Raw genomic sequence first — 16,654 nt, 5'->3', positions numbered from 1 at the left:
ACACACGCAGGGCCCTTCACACCACACCCACCCACCCACCCACACACACACGCAGGGCCCTTCACACCACACCCACCCACCCACACACACACACAGAGCGTTGTCCTTTGCCTGGCTGTGACGCTCTGCCTCTCTGCCCACACACCACATGCATTCCCCCCCGCCCCCCCCCCACCCACCCACCCACACGCACGGCCCTACACATCACATCGGCCACACACCACCCACCCCCACCACCCCCTCCCCGCCCCCCCAACACACACACTGCGTTGTCCTTTGCCTGGCTGTGTCTCTCGGCCTCTGTCTCTGCCCCCGCACCCACAGGCGGACGCCACACGCACACACCCATGCCGCCCACACGGCCCCCCGTGGCAGCTATACACAACACACTCACACCACACACCTACCCCCTCCCCCCATACACACACACACACACACCCCCACACACCCCCCCACCCCCACACGGCGTGCACACACGCATCCCCCCCCACACACACACACAGCCCATAAACACCCCGCCCCCCACACGCACACCCTCTCCCCCACCACACACACGCAGGGCCCTACACACCACACACACACACACACACACACTGCATTGTCCTTTGCCTGGCTGTGACGCTCTGCCTCTGCCCACACACCACATGCATGCCCACACGCACGCGCGCGCGCGCGCACACACACACACACACTCTCACACCCCGCCCCGCCACCCCACACCACACACACCTCCCCCGCCCCGCCCCCCGCCCCCACACACACACTTTGTTGTCCTTTGCCTGGCTGTGTCTCTCGGCCTCTGTCTCTGCCCCTGCACCCACAGGTGCACGCCACACACACACACCCATGCCGCCCACACCACACACACACACCCCGCCCACACGCAGGGCCCTTCACACCACACCCACACACCCACCCACACACACACAGCGTTGTCCTTTGCCTGGCTGTCTCTCTCGGCCTCTGTCTCTGCCGCCCCGCACCCACAGGCGCACCCCACACGCACACACCCATGCGGCCCACACGCGCCCTCGTGGCACCTATACACAACAAACCCACACCACACACCAACCCCCCCCCCCCACCCCAAAACACTCACACGGCCACACACACCACCCACGCACTACCACCTGAGCATGCCACAACGCCACACACTGCCTCGCCCCCCCCCCCCCCAACACACAGACACCCGGCCCACACCACACACATACGCACGCCCACGCGCGCACACACACACACACACACACACACACACAGCGTTGTCCTATGCCTGGATGTGACGCTCTGCCTCTGCCCACACACCACATGCATGCCCACACGCACGCGCGCGCGCACACACACACACACACTCTCACACCCCGCCCCGCCACCCCCACACCACACACACCTCCCCCCCACCTGGCCACACACACACACACCTCCCCCCCCCCCGGCCCCGCCCCGCCCCCCCCCCCCCACACACACTTTGTTGTCCTTTGCCTGGCTGTGTCTCTTGGCCTCTGTCTCTGACCCCGCCCCCCCAGACCCGCATCCACAGGCGCACGCCACACGCACACACCCATGCCGCCCACACCACACACACAGCCCGCCCACACACACGCAGGGCCCTTCACACCGGCCACACACCACCCACCCCCACCACCCCCTCCCCGCCCCCCCAACACACACACTGCGTTGTCCTTTGCCTGGCTGTGTCTCTCGGCCTCTGTCTCTGCCCCCGCACCCACAGGCGGACGCCACACGCACACACCCATGCCGCCCACACGGCCCCCCGTGGCAGCTATACACAACACACTCACACCACACACCTACCCCCCCCGCCCCATACACACACACACACACACACACACACACACACAGGGCCGCACACTCTCCACCCACGGAACACCACCTGGGCATGTCACAGACACGCCACACATGCCTCACCCCCCCCCCACCCCGCCCCACTCTGTGTGTTCCTGTCCCCTCTTTTTCTCCTTCCTTCCTCTGTCGTCGTCCCTCTGCCTCTCGCTCCCCTCCCTCCACCTTCACAGGACAGAGTGCCTTTAAGATGAGTCTGCCTGTTGTAAATACACCCTGGACATGATGATTGCTACAGTCTGACCTGTCGCGCCTGTAACCTGGGGTGGCGGGGGGTTGTCAAACGTCCTTGGTACGCTAGGGATAGCTTTCTCTGTGGAAGGTGGAAGCCTCCCTTCCGTCCCTCACTGAAGCCAGGCAAACCGACCACAACTCAAAGCAATGGTGTTTGCCACGTGGGGCATACCTTCCATGGTCTTTACTGATGGACACGCTTCACCCAAAGCTCTTGCAAAGTTCTTCAGAACTGTCAGTCTTCCAGTCACCCGCCACCATCAGGCGAGGTGTAGAGAACCGATGGAAAAACTGGAGGAATGACTTCCTCCATGGGGTTGGATGAACTGAGGAACAGGAGGCTGAAGTGGATGCCTGACTTCTTGAGGAAAAGAGGATGGGGGGGGGGGGGGGGGGGCTGGGGCGGGGGGAGGAAGGGCAGGACGGTCCACTTAGGAGGGCTGGTTGCACATGGACACATAAACTGTACATCCAAAGAATCCACAAGCACCTACTATATACTATGCCAGCACGGGAAAGTAGACGTATGATGTTGCATGAACCTCTCCAAGGGAAAAGACTGAACACCTGAAACGAACACGACTTTGGAAACCCACCCTGGGCTTCATTTCTGCCGTGAGGGTGCTGTCGTGTGCATATCTGAGGGGATGGATATGTCTCCCGGCCATCTTCATTCCAGCTTGTGCTTCATCCAGCCCAGCGCTCCTCATGATGTGTACTCAGCGTGTACATTCAGTAAGCAGGGTGACGATAGACAGCCTTGATGGACTCCTTTCCCTTATTTGGAACCAGCCTGTTGGGTTCTACGTCTAGTTTTCACTGTTGCTTCCTGACCTGCAGAAATACAGAGTCCTCTTTTTTTTTTTTTTTTTTTTTTTAATTCCCTAACCTGAGTGAAAAGCGAGAGAGACAGAGAGAAGACAGATGGAGGGACGGGCGGGCGGACAGGCAGGCAGGCAGGCAGGCAGGAAAAAGAAAGAAAGAAAGAAAGAAAGAAAGAAAGAGAGAAAGAAAGAAAGAAAATAATGAAAGGACCTACCGTTCCACCTGTTGCTTTCCAGATACAAAGGGAAAAACAAAGGACCGAAAAGGACACGAGGTTTAAAATGGGAATTTGGAAAGATGGACATCCCCTTGGTCGCTTCATACAGCACCCCTCTCAGCAGAAGGGAATCGTCTCTCTTTTTCTCTCGACCTGGTCCTTCCAGACTTCAGAAACTCTCCGTGGAGGATTCTTATCTCCTTGGCCAGAGTGATTGCCACACGTTCCTTAGGGGCCCAGAGGATGTTTCCGTGAAACGGGGGTACACACTTCCGGATAGGAGAGTCGTGTCCTATATATGTGTGTGTGTGTGTGTGTGTGTGTGTGTGTGTGTGTGTGTGTGTGTGTGTGTGTTGCTTTGCGTGTGGTTCTTCACCCGAGAGGGGGACTGGAGCCTGAAGTGTTCCGAGCTGCCTCCGTTATCAAACAACCCTCTCTCGGGGGGGAGGGACCAACGTCCCATGTTCTCTTGCCCTTCTGACGGAGAACTCAAAAGGCCCTGTGCCTGAAGCCCTGCGGATGGAAGCTAGAGGACTTGGTGAATGTTTCTGACGGAGCTTCCCTGGTGGCTCACACGGTCAAGAGTCTGCCTGCGATGCAGGAGACCCGGGTTCCATCCCCGGGCCAGGAAGGCCTCCTGGAGAAGGACATGGCAACCCGCTCCAGGGCCCGACCCTGACGTCTAAAAATCAGCCTCCTAGACTGCCTCTCCCTCTGCCGACTGGTTTCTCGAATCCGCTCCAGGGATGAACCTGTGTGTTTCCTTGGTTTCCCTACAAGTGCCTCTGAGGGAAAAAAAAACACACACACACACACAAAACCTGATGGCTTGCACCCCAGGCCTGCTTTCCCGCACCCGTCCATCGACATCACGGCCTCCTGAGAGGAGATACGATCACTGTTTCCCTGAACGGAGGATCTGTGCTCAGAAACTCTTGCCATGACACGGAGGCCCCTACGAACTAACCTATTTCGTCCCTCCCTCCTCCTTCCCTCCTTCCTTCCTTCCTTCCTTCCTTCTGGATTTTTTTTTTTTTTTTCCTTTCTTTTTCTCTCACGTCCATGCACACGCACACGCACACGCGCCGTCTCTCATGTACACGCGTACATGCACGCACTCACACACACAGTCACCAGCTCAGCTTTTCATGGGTTCCAGGCAAGTGTCAAGAGGAGGGAAAACTGGTGGGGTCCGGAGTAGGCCGCCGTCCCCACCCCACCCCACCCCACCCCACCCCACCCCACCCCACCCCACCCCACTGCACGTGAACCTCCGTGCCCTGTGGAGTGTTTTGGAGTCAAGTGACTTAAGAGCCGGCCAGCGCCAGAGGAACGCTCTGCCCCTCCCTCCTTTTCTGTCCCTCTGAAGGCAGGCAGGGAGGAAAACCTCCTCCCACGGAGGGGAAGATGTCAAGGGACGGTGGCTGTTTCCACGCACGTCCGTGATCCTCACACGCGTGAGCGGGGTTTCCTGGGTTACCAAAAGGAGGAGACTCCTTTGGCCTGACACGAGGCGAATCTGTCCCTCGGCCTCCCTCCCCACCCCCCAGCCCCCTTCCTCCGCGCGGTGCCGAAGGGGCCGTCTCAAGGTGGAGACATGGAATGGCTGGGTGGGGCGGATCACCATTCAATAGAGAGAAGCTCGAGGCGAAGTCAGAGGCTCTGACTTGACTGGAAAGCTTTCTGCATTTGAATGAAGCTATCCGGCGAGGCCCTGCAGGGGGAGGGTGGGGGAAGGTGGGGGTGGGGCCCACAGACAATAGCCCCTGCCTGCAGGGCCTGCTGGCCTGCCGGCCTGCCGGCCTGCCGGCCTGCCGGGCTGAGGGGGCCCTTTGGCGGCGGCGGCGGCGGCGGCGGCGGCGGCGGCGGGGCCACGACCCCGACTCCTGCAACTCGATCCCTTCAAGGAAACTTCTGGGGTGACTCCTGTCCAGGGAATACATCCAGATGGGCCTGTTTCTGAAAAACGCCCGAGTCACAGTTGTGACAGGTTCTCTGGATCTCTTGACACATGGATTGACCTGCACCCTCCCATCCTGTCAGACCCTTTGGACACGCTTGAAGAGGTCTTTGGCCTCGGCCAGAAAACAAGCCGAGATAAACAAATACGTTTTTTGTCTGTGTTTTTGAACAGGGCGGAAAATGATGCGTGGCCGTGGATTGGAGAGAAACCTACGCCTCTCACACGCCTGAAGGCAGGAAGTTCTCAGGGGGACGGAACCTGCCTTCACTTCTCAGGGGGACTGGGACGGTCCCCTCGCCTCGCGCGCCGCCCCCCCCCGCCCCCCCCCCCCCCGACCCCGACCCTTAGCCCAGCCCCCCCACTCCCGTCTCCCTAACCTCACACTCCCCCACCCCACCCCCATCCCGGCCACCGAGGGGGGCCCGGGGAGGGATGGCTGTCTCAGCCCCGGTTCTGAGATGTCACTTGTGAAACCGCTCTAGGCCGAGATGCCAGATGGCCGCCCTGCCGCTTGGTGTCCGTCTCCATCACCCATGCCCGAAAGGCACGTGAGATCACGGACAGCACATCAGATCAGATCAGATCAGATCAGTCGCTCAGTCGTGTCCGACTCTTGGTGACCCCATGAAGCGCGGCACGCCAGGCCTCCCTGTCCATCACCAACTCCCGGAGTTCACTGAGACTCACGTCCATGGAGTCAGTGATGCCATCCAGCCATCTCCTCCTCTGTCGTCCCCTTCTCCTCCTGCCCCCAATCCCTCCCAGCATCAGAGTCTTTTCCAATGAGTCAACTCTTCGCATGAGGTGGCCAAAGGACTGGAGTTTCAGCTTTCGCATCAGTCCTTCCGAAGAAATCCCTGGGTTGGTCGCCTTCAGAATGGACTGGTTGGATCTCCTTGCGGTCCAAGGGACCCTCAGGAGTCTTCTCCAACACCACCATTCTCTCAAAAGCATCCATTCTTTCGGCGCTCAGCCTTCTTCGCGGTCCAACGCTCACATCCATACATGACCACAGGAAAAACCGTAGCCTTGACTGGACGAACCTTTGTTGGCAAAGGAATGTCTCTGCTTTGGAATATGCTATCTAGGTGGGTCATCACTTTCCTTCCAAGGAGTAAGCGTCTTTTAAGTTCATGGCTGCAGTCACCATCTGCAGTGATTTTGGAGCCCAGAAAAATAAAGTCTGACACCGTGTCCACTGGTTCCCCATCTATTTCCCATGAAGTGATGGGACCGGATGCCGTGATCTTCGTTTTCTGAATGTGGAGCTTTAAGCCCACTTTTTCACTCTCCTCTTTCACTGTCATCAAGAGGCTCTTGAGTTCCTCTTCACTTTCTGCCATGAGGGTGGTGTCATCTGCACATCCGAGGTGATTGATAGTTCTCCCGGCAATCTTGGTTCCAGCGTGTGTGTCTTCCAGTCCAGCGTTTCTCATGATGTTCTCTGCGTATACGTTAAATACACAGGGTGACGATAGACAGCCTTGACGAGCTCCTTCTCCTATTTGGAACCAGTCTGTGGTTCCATGTCCAGTTCGAACTGTTGCTTCCTGACCTGCGTACAGATTTCTCAAGAGGCGGGTCAGGTGGTCTGGTATTCCCATCTCTTCCAGAATTTTCCACAGTTTACTGTGATCCACACCGTCAAAGGCTTTGGCATAGTCAAGAAAGCAGAAATAGATGCTTTTCTGGAACTCTCTTGCTTTTTCCATGATCCAGCGGAGGTTGGCAATCGGATCTCTGGTTCCTCTGCCTTTTCGAAAACCAGCTTGCACATCAGGAAGTTCACGGTGCACATATTGCTGAAGCCTGGCTTGGAGAATTTTGAGCATGACTCTACTAGCGTGTGAGATGAGTGCAAGTGTGCGGTCGTGTGAGCATTCTTTGGCATTGCCTTTCTTTGGGATCGGAATGAAAACGGACCTTTTCCAGTCCTGTGGCCACTGCTGAGTTTTCCAAATGTGCTGGCATATTGAGTGCAGCACTTTCACCGCATCATCTTTCAGGATTTGGAAGAGCTCCACTGGCATTCCATCACCTCCACTAGCTTTGTTCGTAGTGAGGCTTTCTAAGGCCCACTTGACTTCACATTCCAGGATGTCTGGCTCTAGGTCAGGGATCACACCATCGTGATTATCTGGGTCGTGAAGATCGTTTTTGTAAGGGTCTTCTGTGTATTCTTGCCATCTCTTCTGAATATCTTCTGCTTCTGTTGGGTCCATACCATTTCTGTCCTGTATCGAGCCCATCTTTGCATGAAATGTTCCTTTGGTATCTCTGAGTTTCTGGAAGAGATCCCTAGTCTATCCCATTCTGTGCTTTTCCTCTATGTCTTTGCATTGATCGCTGAAGAAGGCTTTCTTATCTCTTCTTGCTATTCTTTGGAACTCTGCATTCAGATGTGTGTATCTTTCCTTTTCTCCTCTGTTTTCGCTTCTCTTCTCCTCACAGCTATGTGTAAGGCCTCCCCAGACAGCCATTTTGCTTTGTGGCATTTCTTTTCCATGGGGATGGTCTTGATCCCTGTCTCCTGTTCAATGTCACGAACCTCATTCCACAGTTCACACGGACAGCACGTAGCGCGCCCAGAACACACAACAGGATCCTCCTGAACCCAGAACGGCGATTGTGATGGATCCACGTGGAGGGCGTCGATATCCCCACCTGATGCGTGAATAGGAGTCACACAGACTCGATGGGTTTGAGCTTGGATGGGGTGCCCTATCCGGAGAGATCACGTGGGTCAGAAAGCACACACGGAACAGAACAAAACCAAAGACCACAGCCAAGTCGAGGGAGGGCTGAACCCGAGGACCTCACCGGTCCCGTGGCATCACGTGCCGTACACGGCCTCTCTCGATGGCCGAGAGGGACGTGGAATGTATGTGTCCCCGTCTTGGTGTGTCGTGCCCGAAACCGCGCCACGGAGAGGGATCGTGTCTGATGCTCATCATCGCTCCAAAGATACATACACCGGGTCTCTTTAGAAAACGATGGAAGGATATCTTTGAATGCCAAAGGGTGTGACGTGGGAAAGACACATCCAAGTGGAATCAGCGTGGCCGAGAGAGCTCCCCCAAATAGAGAGGGGAGGCCATCGAGGAAGAGGTCCGTGTGTCTCAGTCTGGATGGAATGTCCACTTGGAGCACTGACTGGGTCCCAGAGGCCTCCAGATCATCTAAGGAAACAGTGTTCCCGAAATTCAAGATACCTCTCACACCCTCCCCTTTCCCTAAATACCTTGTGACCGTCTACCCTGGAAGAAGAAACATGTCCCTTGTTGCATGACAGCAAATCCTAATTGCTCTCAGCTGGCTTGACAACCTCACGAGGTTCAGCTTTCTAGGCCCCTGACTCTTTCCTGTGGAACATTCCCTGGGTTTTATTGAAATCTGTGTCCCTGCATGGCAATATCTAAGACCCTCCCCCCCCCCACCCCCCACCCCCCCCACACACACAATAAAGCTTTCTTTTCTTTTTTCTTTCTTTCCTTTTTTTTTTTTTGGCGTGCAGCCAATACTGACCATTCATTGAAAGATAATAAAACTAGGTGATGTTATGTGTGTCATGTCCCGGTGTATTGAAATAGAATGTTCTTCGTTAAGGACATACAACATCCTCTGTTCTAACGTGTACAGAATGGTGACTTGATGCACCTGTCTGTTGCAAAAGAATCATTCATGACCACCCAAGCGGTAGCTCATAGCTTGACCACAACCCATACATGCCATGACTGTATGCGAAAGAAAGTGAAGTCACTCAGTCGTGCTGGACTCTTTGCGACCCCACGGACTGTAGCCTACCAGGCTCCTCCGTCCATGGAATTTTCCAGGCAAGACTACTGGAGTGGGTTGCCGTGTCCTTCTTCCATTGTACGGGAAGTGAATGCGTCATGTCCACGGTCATGGCGACTTTCGAATAGGATAATGCTGCTGCTGCTGCTGCTGCTGCTGCTGCTGCTGCGTCGCTTCCGTCGTGTCCGAATCTGTGCGACCCCGTAGACGGTAGCCCGCCGGGCACCCCCGTCCCTGGGGTTCTCCAGGCAAGAACACTGCGGTGGGTTGCCATGTCCTTCTCCAAGGCGTGAAAGGGAAAACGGGAAGGGAAGTCGCTCCGTCGTGTCCGACTCTGTGCGACAACGTGGACTGCGGCCTACCGGGCTCCTACCGGGCTCCTCCGTCCACGGGATTTTCCGGGCAAGAGGACTGGAGTGGGGTGCCGTTGCCTTCTCCGAATATGAGACGACGATAATACCAATACTATTCTTTAGAATCACCGTGCTCTTTGTGACGTAGACAGTATATATGTACCTTATCCGTGAAGTTCCCCCGCCCGCCGTTACATCGGCATCTTCCCATGTCTCCCTCCCCCAGCCGCTCTGTGATGATCGTTTTCATTGTTTTAGGTGGCCTTGCATGGCATGTCAGTGACAGGAGAAACTCTTTTTCTTTCTCTACCTGACTTCTTCATTGGGCATCACTCCCTAAGTCCCATCCATGCGATCACGATGTAAGACTGTGTTCATTCCTGGGGCTACCTGGGACACCTAGATCTCCCTATCGATCGATCTCTACCTGGATCGTGTATCTTCTTGATCTAGTCTTCCCTTGATGGACACTTGGGCTGGGTCCCCATCTTGACTCTCGTGAATGGATGCTGCGATGGACCTGGGGGTGCAGGCCTCTCTCTGCGAGTTTCAGGTTTTATTTTCTTTCGAGGTCTACCCAGAAGTGAGATGGTTGGCAGGATCCATCCTCTCTCCACCGAGACTCGTGTCTAAGTCCTTCTGAGGTGATCCGGTTGCTGCTGCTGCGGCTGCCGCTAAGTCGCTTCCGTCGTGTCCGACTCTGTGCGACCCCACAGCCGGCAGCCCGCCAGGCTCCCCCCCTGTCCCTGGGATTCTCCAGGCGAGAACACTGGAGTGGGTTGCCACGGCCTTCTCCGATGCGTGGAAGGGAAAAGGGAAAGGGAAGTCGCTCGGTCGTGTTCGACTCTTCCCGACCCCGTGGACCGTGGCCTACCGGGCTCCTCCGCCCATGGGAGTTTCCAGGCGAGAGGACTGGAGTGGGTTGCCGTGGCCTTCTCCGGTGATCCGGGGAGCGATCCGTGCTTTCCCAATAGACGCCGTTTGAATCCACGCGACTGCGTACGTCTTAGGGAATACGGCGACGACGACGACGACGACCCAAACGCTCCCGTGAGCACCGTGGAACCGGAGGGTGTGTCCTCGGGATGATTCCCCGGTGCCAGCTTTCCACGGCTCGTACGCGTCCACGAGCCCCCCTGCGGTCGGCATGTCATTCGATAGACACGGAACCACGGTTGTCACGGACCGGGGTTGCCTAGGTGCCAGTCGATCCCCAGATGAGTGGAGGGATGACAGAGTCCTTAGGGAACAGAGCGGAGACCCAGAGAATGATTTCCACGAGACGAGGGCGGTGAGACGAGAAGAACGACGGGAAGTGGTGCCCGGGGAGCCAGACATGGTCGAACAGGAAAGAAAACGTGTCAGACGAGACGAGAGGGGAGAAGGATTCCGAGTCAGTGGAGCGGCACGGGGGAGACAGGCCGAGAAGATGCGAGCGGATGCTGGGGGCACGGCACACCTGGACCCGTGAGCGCGCAGGGAGCCGAGAGGGATGGCCGACCATCGCCTGCAGGTCCGCGTGGGCCGATCTCCAGGGCCCGGACTGTGAGGGACTTCGTGAGAACAGTCACGCTCACGGTGCCCACGGGTCACGTCTCCACGGTGCTCTCGGCACTGTACGGAGAGCTCCCCGCGCTGCCCATGGCACAGTGAGCTAGGGTTTCTTTATGTGTATCGACAGAAGATTCAGGGAGCTTCCCGAGTGACGGGACTAGGTATTGGCCGCTCGCGTCCGATCTCAGGCAGGCCGTCTCGCTCGACGATCATTGGACGTATTTGATGTCTGTGGGGGCGTGCTCTGTGTGTCTTCGTGGCCGTGCAAGCTGTTCTCTCTCTGTGGAGAGAGGGGGTCGCTCTACGGTCGTGTGTCTGGGCTTCTCGTGGCTGTGGTTCCTCTTGGGGGGCAGGGGCGCCGGGGCACGTGGGCTTCAGTGGCTGCTGGGTGTGGGCTCAACACTCGCAGCGGCCAGGATCTGGAGCACAGACTCCATCACCGAGGCGTATGGGTAGCGTGTGGGCTCTTCCCGGACCGGGGGCGAAACCCACGTCTCCTGCATGGGCACGGGATCGTTGACCACGGGGCCCCCGGGGAAGCCCCAGTCCCGAACTCAAGACGGATCTCTTGACGTCACCGCTTTTTCTTGGAGAGGTTCGAAACGATCGGGCCAGGGAGAAGGACACAACCTGGACGTCCTTTCGATGGGATCCCTGAGTCCAGGAGGAGCCGTGCAGACGCCGATAAGGGAGGAAGGGGATGATTTTGCCTTTTTGTAAGGTGAGGATTGGACTCGCAGTCCACACTCCTGTTCCCACCGCTCCCCTCCGGGAACTGGAGTTCGAATCTAGGTGGGCCTCTGAGCACACACCTGGCCGGGCTCCATCATGCCGGGTTGACCTTCGGTGCTCACACACCGGCACGCTTGCTGCCTCTCGACGTGTCCTAGAGAAGAAGACATCGGATTCCGTATCAGATCAGCTTCTTTGATGAGCGACGGCACGACAGCCACAGCAAGTGGGATGGATACACACAAACGTTGGTTTCTTTTGGACTATGAGCCCACCTCTGTTCGTGTGTGTGTGTGTGTGTGTGTGTGAGAGAGAGAGAGAGAGAGAGAGAGAGAGAGAGAGAGAGAGAGAGAGAGAGAGAGATGCCTTGGTGGTTCTAAAGCAAGAAGCACTGAGGAGTGAAGACATTCTCGAACGCACATATTTTCCTTCATTTCAGTCGTGATGGTCCAATGAGTTGGAGGACGACGTGGACTGTTTCGGGGTAGATGAGTTTAGAAGGCTGTGAAGGGACTTCCCTGCCTGGTGGTCCAGTGGTGAAGAATCCACCTGCCGATGAGGCAGGGGACAGGGTGTTTTCGATCGATCCCTGATCCGGGAAGATGCCGCCGGGCTCCGGGCAGGTTCGATATGAACCTACAGAATGGACGGACAGTGCCAGGCGTGAAGGCGAGGGCAGGCAGACGGGGGACTCTGGACGAGGATGACGGACACGGACGGACACGGACGCCTCCGTTGTAGGTGGGCTGTGGCCGGCCGGCACGCTCCTCTGGGGCAGGATGTTCCTAGGACCGTTGGGGAGCGTGCCCGTGCGCGCCCGTGGGAGGAGCAGGGGACCGAAGGGAACTCTCTGTCCTCTCTGCTCCACGGGGCCCGCGGCACCCTAATCGGCTCCAAGAGAGGATGCCTCCGATGGAGAGACAAACCCACACGTGAGGGACCCTCCCTTCGGGTTCACTTGGACTCGGAAAGCGTGACGGTCAGGTTCACTCAATGCTCTGGATGTCTGTGCTTCCCGAGATCCCGGCCTACTCACGGGAAGGACCCGCGGAGCCGGATGAGATCTCCCTCTGCACGGCGGCGGCGGCTCCAGGGTGCACACGTTTCAGTGGCTACGGCTTGTGGACATCGATCGCACCGAGAGCCTAACCCCCGGTGTGCCAGACGCCTGTGTCCACGATGGGTGAACAGTTCTAAGTGTGGGAAGCCCCACACTTGCCACTGCCTGTCCGATCTGCAGGGACTCGGCGAAGCACAAACGTGCCCGGTCTCCTGACCGATCGATCCCCTTTTCGGAGCCAGCCTGGTGCGTGATCTCTTTTCCAGGCCGCAGGCACACACTGGCGCTGGGGAGCTGTGTTCCTGTTCCTCCTCCTCCTCCTCCTCCTCCTCCTCCTCTCTGCCCCCACCCTTCCCCCCACACGCAGGCTCCCCCACCCCGCCTGGCCCCGGCCCGTCCGGGTCTCCCCCACCCGCGGAAAAGGCCAGGAAAAACATGGTCCCTGAACGACGCAGCTGAGAAACAGTGCAAGTCCACTCGGATGCGGTTAGGAGACACCTGAGCATACCTAGGCCAACACTGCCACCGTGTGGGGTGAGAGGCCAGCGCGAGGGGAGCTCGACAGTTCAGAGGAGGGGGAAGAGGAGCAGGAGGGAGAGAGGGGGGGTGGGCGGGGGGCTTGGGGTGGAGTGGGGGGGGGTGGGTGGGGGGGGGGGGAGGGACAGGCTGAAGCTGTCTCAGGGCGATGACGTGGATGAAAACGTTCCCCTTCGGAAGGGCGCTCCAAAGAGATCGTGGCGGCGGGACCTGGAGAGCACAAAGGGCTTCGTTTTGGAGGCTGATCTTCAAGCTGGGAGTGGGGGGGGGGTGGGGTGGGGGAGGGGAATCATCCAGACAGAGGAAAGACACCAGGCCGAGAAGGCAAGAGAGATTCTTTACACAAGTGAATCGGATGCTTTTCTGTCCATGTGTTCCCTAATCACACCATCACGGAAATCCAGCCAGCCAGCCAGCCACCCACCATCGTTTCGCTCCTTTCCTGTTCTCTACATTTTGAACGGCGAGTGAGGGAGAGAGTCTTTCAATGGTTTGAGAGGAGTTTGGAATGTCGTGGGACCATGGTACTTTTCAGCCATGGATGAACGTGACGGCTTCTTTTGTCCGCTTCGGCGTTCAGGGTTATCCCCAACTCCCCCTGCCGAGTGAGGCCTGTGTGTCGCTGTGTGCTGGAGGACACCGTGCTGTCCCCATCTTGATCTTGGACTGAACAAAACCACCGTTGGCAGTGTGTTCGGTTGCTTGGCTTCGTTTCCTTTCCCTATGGCACTCACCTGACCGTCCTGTCCACTCTTGGGATCTTTCATCTCCTCCTCCCCCTCAAGGCAATCGGGTCCTTTTCTTTCTCCTCCTCCTGCTCCTCCTCCTCCTCCTCCTCCTCCTCACCCTAGTTTCTCCCCCCCCCCCCCCCCCACACACACACACACAAGTCCCACTCTTCTCAAACGGACGTCTAACTGACTGCCAACGTTTACTTTTGCCTTCTTTCCTTCCTTCCTTCCTTCCTTCCTTCCTTCCTTCCTTCCTTCTTCCTTTCCTTTTTCTTTGGGGGGGGGGTCGTTCCCCCCTTTAATTTTCAGCTGTACAGACGATGTTTTAGTGTAGCACATGACACAGCCATCACCAGGATACATCTAGTTAGTGACTGTCCGTCACCACCTGGTGTCACGGCAAATGACATTTGGTGTGATGACGTGCCCGTGACTCATGTATTTCATAAGTGGAAGGTTGCACCACTTCGTCTGTCTCCCTCGCCAGGGGCACTCACTCACTCTCTCCTCACCCCCGCCCCCCCGCCCCGCCCCCCCCGCCCCGGTGTGTTCCTTTGTAGTATGTCTGAGCCTGTTTCTGTTTGGTTCGGTTCTGTTCACCGTGTATGGTTTGGTAGGTTCTGCATGGAAACGACTGATCTGAGGTATTTCATGTAGCATAATACCCTCTAAAGGTCTCTCCAGGTTCCTGCAGACTGTGAGATTTCATTCCCTTCTGGTGGTTGAGTCCCATTCCTCTGTGTGTGTGTGTGTGTCTGTCTGCATGCGCGTGAGCACGCGTGCACGTGAATAGATCCAGGCATAGGCACACAGACAGAGTTCTATCATGATGTGTGTACGGAAGTCGACCTAGGTATAGGGGTCGATCCCACACATGCACACATCCGTATCTTCTTTGTCCCTTCCCTCCGTGGGCACCCTGTGGAGTTGCTGGGTTGGGTCGAATGGGGGAATCTTTGGGGGAGTGTACATCGCAGGACTCTTTTCCCTAGGGATGTGGTTTCTCTGTCTGTGAGGCGCCAGGGGATGAGATCGGATCTCTCTGAGTCCGCCCACAGTTTTCTCAGCTGCAGAAAAAACGCGTTCGATCCATCAGGAGCCACTGTCCTCTGATGGTTCGAACTTGCTGTCGTGATTGCGATTCCCGGCTCCTGGGCCTTTCCCCTCCGAATGAGAAGGATCATTGTCCAGGGAAACGCCCCGGGGTGGGGTGCTTCCGTGAGCCCGCCCCCACCCCCAGGAGCCCCAGCTCAGCCCAGCCCAGCCCAGCCCAGCCCTGCCGTGGATGTGTGTTCTACCTTGTGCTTCTGGGTGTCTGCCTGTTCCACCTTTCTTTGGAAGGAAGGGGTCTGTTCGGGCCTCCTGCCCACTTCGCTCATCGGGGGTTGTTTCCCTTTTGGAGGTTGAGGTGTCTGACGCCTTGATCGGTGTTGGACAGAAAAGCCCCTTTTGCAATATGCTTGTGCTTTCCCCGGACAGACAGACAGACAGACAGACAGACACACACACACACACACACACACACACACACACACACACACACACGGATGTGTGTTTCCGCCCGGGTATGTACGTGTGTGTCTGTGAGTATATATATGTACGAATGTACACCCATAGATACACACACCACACACGCGCGCACGTAGACATCCACGCAGACACATGGGTATACATGCACACATACACTGATGCACATGTACATGTACGTATACACACGCGCGTTTGCGTATGCGTATACATGTGTGTGCATCTATGCACATCGATCTGTGTATAGGCACTCTAGATGCACACGGGCACCTGTACATACGTACATGCGTGCACGTCTACGTATACATACACACGTGTGTATGTAGGCACAGATTCTCGCGTGCGTCTGTGTGGACGTACATACGCTCTCTGTAGACGTCTGCGTCTGCGTCCGTACGTATGTATACGTGTGTACATACACGTGTGCACATACACACGCAGATATGTGTGTCTATGCAAGCATGCACGTACGGGTACGCATAGACGTGCATCCACACCTGTGCGCAGACATCACACGTATACACACTATACGTGCATCTAGATGCGTTGACACGTCCGCGTGTATGTGTGTGTGTGTGCCTATGTATCCCGACGTCTCTGCACATGTGAGCATGTGTGTTCACGCCTGTGTCTATCCGTGTACGTATGTGTATAGATGCCTCTGCGTATATACACGCAAGCATACACGCACACTAGAAACGCCTAGGCATACACGTGCGCACACAGACACGTGCGTGTACGTGAGCATGCCCTTCGTACGTGTGTGTTTATACGCCTGCGTGCACGTATATATAGACGCGATGACGTGTGCGTATACATATGTACACGTGTATACGCACATGTGTATGCGTTCTCCCTCTCCCTCTCCCTCTCCCTCTCCCTCTCCCTCTCCCTCTCCCTCTCCCTCTCCTCTCTCTCTCTGACTTTTAAGCTGCCAGGACAGTTCCACGAGTTGACTTTCCTGCCTGGTGGTTTTGTCTCGTTTCGTTTCTGAGCTACGTGAAAAAGTTATGTATTCATTGAGGTGGCTGTTGTCACGGGACCCGGGGTTTATTTAGTGGATCCCTATGGACTCCGTCCTCCTCACCAGCACGCCCCTCAATACCACCCCCCCACACCCTCCCCGCAACCCCCCAACCCCCCACCCCCCACCCCCCGCAGCCCTGCCACCCCAGACCTCCCAGGCCGTCCGCCTTTCCGCTGTTTGTGGCCAGTGGTGTTGAAATCCATGTTCTCCTGACCTCTAGTGCACTTTCCCCACCCACC

General features: G+C 56.9%; 1 long non-coding RNA gene across 2 annotated transcripts in view; it reads left to right on the top strand.

Moving 5' to 3' along the window:
- The window catches only part of LOC147373341 (uncharacterized), a 24,242-nt gene extending 17,949 nt beyond the window's left edge, over positions 1-6,293 (top strand). The window contains exons 2-3 of one of the 2 annotated variants that reach the window (XR_015161811.1): positions 5,271-5,331; positions 5,582-6,293. This is a non-coding gene — a long non-coding RNA (uncharacterized LOC147373341). Of the gene's footprint in view, positions 1-5,234; positions 5,332-5,581 lie in introns of those variants that run through there. The other variant, XR_015161810.1, reaches the window with a different exon arrangement.
- Positions 6,294-16,654: the final 10,361 nt, after the last annotated feature.

The sequence above is a fragment of the Bos grunniens genome, chromosome 4 (genome assembly GCF_055505025.1).
Source record: "Bos grunniens cultivar Pamir isolate PY7600 chromosome 4, Bosgru_T2T1.0, whole genome shotgun sequence".
Lineage (NCBI taxonomy): Eukaryota > Metazoa > Chordata > Mammalia > Artiodactyla > Bovidae > Bos > Bos grunniens.
Note: the sequence above shows the minus strand (reverse complement) of the source record. Positions and strands in the feature narration are given on the sequence as shown.